Here is a 9,099-nt window from a genome sequence, read left to right as displayed (position 1 = left end):
GGATGATTGGATGTCTAGCAATCTGGCATCAGCCAAATGCATGAATCCATGATTGGATGGTTTGTTATCGTTCATCCTTGTACCCATTTGAGGAAAGGAAAATAGTGGTAGCACACTCAGATTCAAGGGAATGATAAAAAGTCAAGCAACCAACAGTGGTAGCATACTCAGATTTAAGGGAATGATAAAAAGTCAGGCAACCAACAGTGGTAGCATACTCAGATTTAAGGGAATGGTAAAATGTCCCATACAACCAACAGTGCCTTGTCCCATACTTGAATGGCCGCGGTATTGATAGCCCTATAAATGGGACTAGCACCCATTTGACCAAATCAAAGGTACCAGCACCCCTCTATTAAATACACAAAAAACACTAACGGCAAGCAGCTGCCGCGAGATCATACAATCCACGATATCGGGTTGCCGCAAAATCCTATATCCCACGAAAAGTGATTGACATGGGTTCTTTGTTTTTTTAATAGCCACCGTAAAAAAATTAGTTGCCGCGAGATAATTTTGTTTATTAAAATGGAATATTTGTTTGTGTTAATTATCAAAACTCTTCTTCATTAATTTGATCACAAAATTTTCTTTATAGATATATGAAAATATTTGCTTGAGATAGTAAAATTATGGCTCGATTGTACATTTTTTTTTTGTCATGGTTTTAGTGTTGTTCTTGGAGTGTATAAATAAACTTTAAAGAAGAAAATGAGATCCATTAAAACCAGGGCCGATTCATTAATACCGATCAATATTGTCTCCAACTTCACTACCTCTAGAGCAGAAGCAATCTTCACTTGAAAAACCATAGTATATCTATCGTCACCTTCTATAGGTTTAGGATCTTGGTTCTTCACTGGGAACTTCTTATTCTTGGTGACTAATTAGTTTCTGCCCATTATTGAGAGTGCACTGTTGTTTGTAACTAGGTGTTGTTATAGGTGAAGCTCTTTCTCACTTCTTCTGTACTGTCTCCAGATTATCATATTTAAATAAAATTCACTTATAAAAAAAAAAAAGTAAATCGATACGTCACCTTTGGTGCTTAACTCCACACATCCAATACTCAAACGGTTATCCTGATATGGAACTTTGGTGTCATTCATCTAAGCTAATAATCCTGTAAAAATGCTAATAATCCTCTCTAGTTCTTTGATCAGTAAACTCTTACTAGTAATTAGCTTCTTAGACCGAACCATTTTCTAGGTGGAGCCAACTAACTTAATAGGGAAGACTCAGGACTCCTAAGAATGTACACTGGTTCCTCCAACCAAGAAATTGTAACCACTAAATTCTAAGTATCATTATTTGATACACAATCAATGTAAAAGGGGCATAACCATTTAATTTGAGATTGAGATGAATAACTTTCTAATAATTTGACAACAATGTAATAAAAATTCTGTAATGATTAGCTCATTCTTATAGTTTTGACTTTTGGATACGTGTTTACATCTTGAAAATAAAAAAACGGAAATATTAAAAGTCTGCATGGAGAATTCCCATTGGCGGAGCCAGGAATTTAAGTAAGGGTAAGCCACTCAGAAACCAAACATAAAAAAAAATAAAAAAATAAAAAAATAAAAATACACTAATTTTTTTTTAACTAAAAATTCAAGCCCGATCACAAAACAAATATATTTCAAATATATAAAAAAAAAAAAAAAAAAAAAAAATCATATAAAATGATTGTAATAAATGTAATATAAAAAAATAAAAAAATAAAAAAATCTAAACAAATACTTCTTCATAGTTGTTCTCGACGGCTTTCTTTTTTGTCATCCTTCTTTATTTTTTGAAAGCGTTGCAAGATCAACTCGGTATCAATACTATCAAAAACTTCTTTTTCAATGTATGTTATTAAATAATCATTCAACCATTCATCCGCCATCCCGATTGCATAGACAATTCTTTATGATATTCATAGCAAAAAATACCCTCTCTACGGGAGCAGTAGCAATAGGTAAAATTAGCGCCAACTTAATCAACAAATACACAAGTGGGTACACAATGTCTTTCATCGTCTCAACCATTTTTTTGGCTATACTGCTAATTCCATTTACTTTATCAAACTTAGTATCGGAACGCACATCAATAATATAATTCTCAAGGTGATCCGCTAATTCCATTTGATCTATTTCTGAAAAATCATCGAGATAAAGTCGAGCAAAATGAATCAACTTTTGTTTATCGAAAAGCGACAAGCGACTCACAACCCGCTTTGATGTAGGTTGTTCAACACCACCATCCTCAGTTTCTTGGTAACTTCGCTTTGAAGAGGATCCTACTTCAACACTAACAACATGATCTGTGTTACTAGTTGGTTGAGCGGGCAACGACTTTTCTTTGATCAAATACTTTAACATAGTTATTTAAACAATTAAAATAAACCACCAATCAATTTAATTGATATTGCACGAATTAAAATAAATCATCAATAATGTGCACAAAATAAAATAATAATCACAAAACATATAAAAATCTAAATAATATGGTTTAGGAATCAGTACAAAAAGACGACAAAAAATTAAATAATGTAAGGGTTACCTCTACAAAACCGGTAAGTGTAAAGGTACTTGTTTGGCTAGAAGAGTAGAAGACTTAAATTTTAATATAAAGTAATAGAGAATGAAAGAGAAGAGAAATAGAGTAACTCATAGGTTTTTTTTTTTTCTTTCTTATTTTTTTAATGAATATGAGAGAATTTCTTTGTTTGGGTTTATATATGGGTGTGTTTTTTCCGTGGAGTGATTTGTTGAGTTTTCTATTTTCTTTTTTTGGTTTTTTTGGTACTTTGTTCAAATACTAAAATATATAACACGTCAGCACAGCACATGACATTTTGTTTAGTTTCTACTCACTTGTTTCTACCTCTAAGTACTCAAGTACGTGTGAGTACGTACATCAGTGGCACATGGGCCAATATTTTTTTGCTCATTAACTTGTGCTATTTTGTAATTAATTGATAACTTTTTTTTTTTTTGGGTAGAGTTGAGGGTACGCCAGGGTGTACCCTGGCCCCCCTGGCTCCGCCACTAATTCCCAATGCAGGTGGATATAGTGGGAATGTGACAATATTCACTTTTTTATGGTTCAAAACTAGGGCAGGGATCGGATCGGGTTCTGGTCGGATATGGCTATATTCGAATCCGAATCCGAACCCGATTATATCCAAAATTTAATATCCGAACCCGACCGAACCCAACTAACCCGATCGGATAACACTAAAACTTCAAAAAAAACCCAAAAATTATATCCAAATCCGAATCCGAACCCGACATACTCGAACCCTAATCCGACCGGAATATATAAACGGATATGAAAATCGACCCGAACCTGATGTATTTGGTAATCGGGTCGGGTCGGATTCGGGTCTACCCGACCCGATTTCCTGCCCTATTCAAAACTTTTGTCCAATGCAAAAGTGAATATCAAAGTGACTATTTTTCCAAGTCAAAACGAAGGTGAAACCTTCAACTGAGATAGTGGAGGCTGAATTGTGAACTTCGGACGGGATGTTGGATTCGTCTCGCGTGTTTTTTCGATTTTTTTTTAATTTCAGACGAGATGTTTCATTCCGTCTGCCGTCTGGCGTGTTTTTTTGATTTTTACATTCAGACGAAATCTGACATCCCAAGATTAATATTCACCTTTGTATTGGACAACCTCACCTTGTTTTTCATCAAAATAGTAGAAAAAATGAGAAATTGAACCTACGTAGAGGTAAATAACATTGAGATGCATTGGGAATGCTCTAAAAAAATAGTAGGTGAAATAGAATTTTGACATGCTATTATCAGCTGGAGATCGAAGTGCTAAAAAATCCCACAATCTCGTATCAACCAATTGATATTCAAGTTCTGACTCCATCATGTATTCCTTTTTTTTTTCGATAAACTATCATGTACTCCTTTTAGTATCAAGTGTAGACACCAAACTTATTTGTTGACCCTGGTCAATTAGGTCTCGATCAGGAAAATATGTCAGTCACAAGACACATATTGACTACTGTTGTATTTTTTATTTTATTTTATTTTATAATTATTGACTACTGTTGTATTAGTCCCTGGTCTGAAAAATAATATAATTCACAGCGAACCAAAATGACCAGTCGTTATCCCAGCATATGGGATGATAGTTCAGGCATTAGCTATTTTACTCCCAAGTACTGTTCTCTCTGTGTATTTTTTTATTTTATTTTTCATTAAGAGCATTGAAATCTTCGTTTGAGCAGAGTCAAATCGATCTAGTCAATCTATGAAAAAAAATGCTTCCATCAACTAGTGGGAATTTTATCCATACATGTGCATTTATTCACATATTTTTTTGTGAACCAATCATTTTGATTATTTAACCTACGGTATGCATCAAGACCAGTGCCGGGCCTGATGCAAAGTGGGCTACCAACTCCTAACTAAAAACTAAGGCCACATTATCATTAACATAAAACTTTTCCAATATAGACTTTCCACTTTATTAGACAAAAATGCTTACCAAAATCCAGAAAAGAAAAAAACTCACGATTTCATCTCTTAATCAATTATTCCGAGAACCCAACTTTAATCAATTATTTTGAGAACCCAATTTTATAACAAAATCACTCCGCTTTCTCTTGGACTATTGATCTACTTTTTTCATTTCATTGTTTGAGAAATATATGTGTTTAATATTAACGCATATATAGCCACATTCTATTGCGTCGCTTTGGGCCATCAAAAGATCAAGGCCAACACTGATCAAGACAGTTCGAGAGCTAGGTTAAATGAACAAAGTTGTAGTCATTAGTGAATGAAATAGAATAAAAGGAGAAAGGCAGAATTCTCTTGAAAATACATGTACTGTGTATTGTTTAAGTTGGAATTAGTGTTTTAAAAGGCATTTGAGGTGCAAGCCTAGAGGAAAGCGAGGCGTACCTAAAACGCCCTTGAAGCGTTGGGTAAGGCGTTTGTGCAGGTGATGCGTGCACTTCAGGGTCTGAGGCATTCACCCGAGGCGTTCGCCTCACTAGCGATTGCGAAAATTTTGTCCACATTTTAATAACATTTAAAACCATTTTTTTTTTTCATCATAAAGCATTTAAGTCACGAGATTTTCTATTTTTTTTTCCCTGGAACATCATTTAACCCGTCAAGAAGAAGCTCATGGTCTCCTTCACCATCAGCAAGCTTAATAAAATGTCTAGTTAACATTTACTAAAGAGTAATGACATGAAATTTTTTGAGCGAAAATGTTAATATGGATAGTTACATACAAAATTATTGATCATAAATTTTCACATCTAACTGTGTTACTGTGTATCACATACTTTATATGATTTCATTGATATTTTTTGTTAAATTCAAATTTGTAGGATAAAGAACTTTGAATTTATGTACTATAAAGTTTTTGGAATTTAAAAAATGCGCTTGAGGCTTACGCCTTGCATCATGGGCTAGTCAAACGCCTCGCGTCGTGCATTCACGTTTTAAAACAGGTTGGAATTAACCAATGTAACAAAGATACAAAGAACCACAAAAGACTCTAGCCGTCTAGCCTAACCCACCTACCCCATAAGACAAGTATGCAAACAGTGTTTGTCTAGCATAACCCACCTACCCCATAAGACAAGTATGCAAACCGTGTTTCGCATCGGTTTTTTTCTAAAGTCTTGAAACCCATCATTCGAGATCGATAGTTAACATGATTTCTTTGGATTATAATTGTAATTGTTTGGGTGAGAACTCACGCAAACACACCAATGATCTTGACATTCACCCACACATAATTCGTTCCCAAACTCCTCTTAACAAGGAAATTGCACCCTAGCTGCTAACTAACGAAAGAAGACGAACGCTAATTTATTGACATTCAAGCGAAAAGACCAATAGAAATCAACCACAAGGTGTTCTCAAGCGATATCCATTGACATGGAAATTCCATTATAAAGGGACGGTGCAACTAATATGTAGAGAAAAAAGTTGTTTTCTCATTCGGTGAAGAAAGCGACCCGCTCCATTTACACTGGCAAGGCGACCAGCTCATGCCTTTGGTGACTTACAGACTCTTCAGTGCGACCCGCGCTCAACTTTGCCTGGTCGAGGGCGCGACCCGCGCTCCACCTTATTTCAGCACGAATTTGCCATTTTTCGGAAGTTTTCTGAAATAATATAAATATAAGTTTTTTTCTGTAGAAACCTAACTTTTTCAAAACAAAGAATTGCTCAAAGAATTCCAAATCTCTCTCTTTTTTTGTTTTGGAAAAGTTAGGTTTCTACAAAAAAAAAAAAAAAAATGGTATCAGAGCGTAGGTTTACGACCTAAGAATTTGTATAGACAAGGTATTCGATTAAATTCCTGAGTTAAAGTTTTTTTTGTTATTGTGTGTAACTTGAAAAAATGGTTCCCAAGATATCAAATGCTAAATTTGAAGTAGAGAAGTTTAATGGGAAGAATAATTTTGGGATGTGGAGAATCCAAGTAAGGAACATCCTCATCCAACAAGGTTTGCATAAGGCTTTAAAGGGGATTAAATCTAAGGCGGCGAGTATGAGTGATGATGATTGGGAAGAGTCCGATCTACAGGCTTGTTCATCAATCCGACTTTGTCTTGCTAATGAGATTATGTATAGTGTGATAGGAGAAGATACCGCTGCTGATATTTGGCTTAAGCTAGAGTCTATGTATATGACCAAGAGCATGACTAACAAAATGTACCTTAAGAAGCGTCTTTATCAGTACACGATGGTGGATGGTTTAATGAAACAAGAGCACGTTAGTGAGTTCCGTCGACGCCTAGCGGATTATTTGAATGTTGGCATGAAGATGGATGATGAGGATCAAGCGGCATGTTTAATATTCTCTTTGCCAGAAAGCTATGAGCATCTAATGACTAACTTTATGAACAGAGAAGATGTAGATCTCGACGAAGTTCAAACTGCGCTTCTTTCTTATGAGTTGATGAAGAAGACACGAGTTGAGAATAGTATTGATGCAGGATAGGGGATAATGGCAAGAGGAAATTCGTATGAACAAAATTCTACAAGCAATGAGAATTCTAGGTCCAAGTCAAAGAAGCCTTTAAAACATGTACAGTGCTACAATTGCGATGAAAAGGGACATTACGCAAGTAATTGTCCTCACTCGAAGAAAGAGAACAAGAGAGATGGTCAGAAGAAATGTAAGGCAAAAATTGAGGCAAATTATGCTTCAGGCTCTAAAGGGGATGAGTTCAGTCTCTGTGTGTCCACACAAGACTATATGACCGAAATATGGATTCTTGATTCCAGATGTTCCTATCATATGTGCCCGAATAGAAAGTGGTTTACTTCTTATGAGAGCATTGATGGTGGTTCCGTTTTGATGGGTAATGATGTTGCTTATAAGACGGTAGGAATTGGAACTATACGGGTCAAGATGTATGATGGTGTAGTGAGGACTTTAACCGATGTGAGACATGTTTATGAGCTAAATAAAAGTCTTATTTCTCTTGGTACATTGGATTCCAAAGGCCACAAGTTTGTGGGCGAAGGTGGAGTCCTAAATATTGTTAATGGCTCTTCAGTTGTTATGAAGGGTAAAAAATATGGAACCTTGTATACTCTGATAGGTAGTACAGTGATAGGCGATGTAGTAGTGGGTGCATATAGTAATGATTCTGAGTGCACTAAGATATGGCATATGCGTTTAGGGCATATGAGTGAAAAGGGTTTGTCTGAGTTGTGCAAGCGAGGGTTCTTGAAGAATTTGAAGAAGCCAAGTATGGGGTTCTGTGAGCATTGCGTCTATGGGAAACAGTGCGGAGTCAAGTTCAAGTCAAGCAAGCACACGACAACATGCATCCTTGACTATGTGCATACGGATGTTTGGGGACCCTCCAGGGTGGCTTCAAAGGGAGGTAACCGTTATTATGTCTCATTCATTGATGATCATACTCGCTATGTGTGGGTGTATATGATGAAATCGAAAGATGAAGTGTTTGAGACATTTAAGAAGTGGAAGGCAAGGGTTGAGAATCATACAGATAGAAAAGTAAAGACATTACGGTATGACAATGGTATTGAGTATACCTATGGACCTTTCCAAGAGTTTTGTGCACAACAAGGAATTGCTAGACACTAGACAGTCAGGGGCACGCCACAGCAGAATGGAATGGCAGAGAGGATGAATAGAACCTTGCTTGAAAGAGTGAGATGTTTGTTGTCTAATGCCAGTCTAGGCAAAGAGTATTGGGCAGATACAGTGTCCATGGCGTGTTACCTATACAATAGGTCACCAGTACCAGCTATAGATTGCAGGACAGTACACCTTATGAGGTGTGGTCAGGTAACCCAGCTGATTATAGTATTTTACGAGTGTTTGGATCGACAGCTTACTACCATGTGAAGGAAAGCAAGCTAGATCCTAGAGCTAAGAAGGCCATATTCTTAGGCTTCGCAAATGGGGTAAAAGGATACAGATTGTGGTGTCTAGAAGACCACAAGTTCCTGGTCAGCAGAGATGTTACCTTTGATGAGACTTCCGTATTATCTTTCAGTAAGCCGAAAGTAGGGGGAGAATGGGCGAAGTCTATAGAAGTTCAAGCCTCTTGAGCTTGAGTTGTGCGATCGCAGTGAGATGATTTGGTTAGATCATGATGAGGTACCAAATCATTGAACCACACAGCAACAGGAAGAAGAACAAGAGCATCCGCAATCTTGTAGTGGCTAACCCTAACCCAAAGAGACAAGTTAAAGAAGTGCACAAGTATGGACACGAGAAGCCGGTGAAACACTATGGTCAGGTGGATTTAGTGGCATATGCACTGAATATCGAAGATGATGAACCAGATAGCTTCAAGAAAGCTGTTAGAGATGCTCATTACAGAGATTGGTTGGTAGCTATGCAAGCAGAGATGGAATCTCTTGATAAAAATTACACATGGGACCTAGTTTTATTGCCAAAGGGCAAAAGGACTATCGGCAGTAAATGGGTGTTCAGAAAGAAAGAGGTTCTTCTTAAGTCCGACAGTACTGAGTACAAGGCAAGAGTGGTAGCAAAGGGTTTTTCACAGAAAAAAGGAGTCGACTACAATGAGGTATTTTCCCCGGTGTTCAAACATACGTCCATTCGTGTGTTATT

This window comes from Coptis chinensis, chromosome 3 (assembly GCF_015680905.1).
Source record: "Coptis chinensis isolate HL-2020 chromosome 3, ASM1568090v1, whole genome shotgun sequence".
Lineage (NCBI taxonomy): Eukaryota > Viridiplantae > Streptophyta > Magnoliopsida > Ranunculales > Ranunculaceae > Coptis > Coptis chinensis.
Note: the sequence above shows the minus strand (reverse complement) of the source record.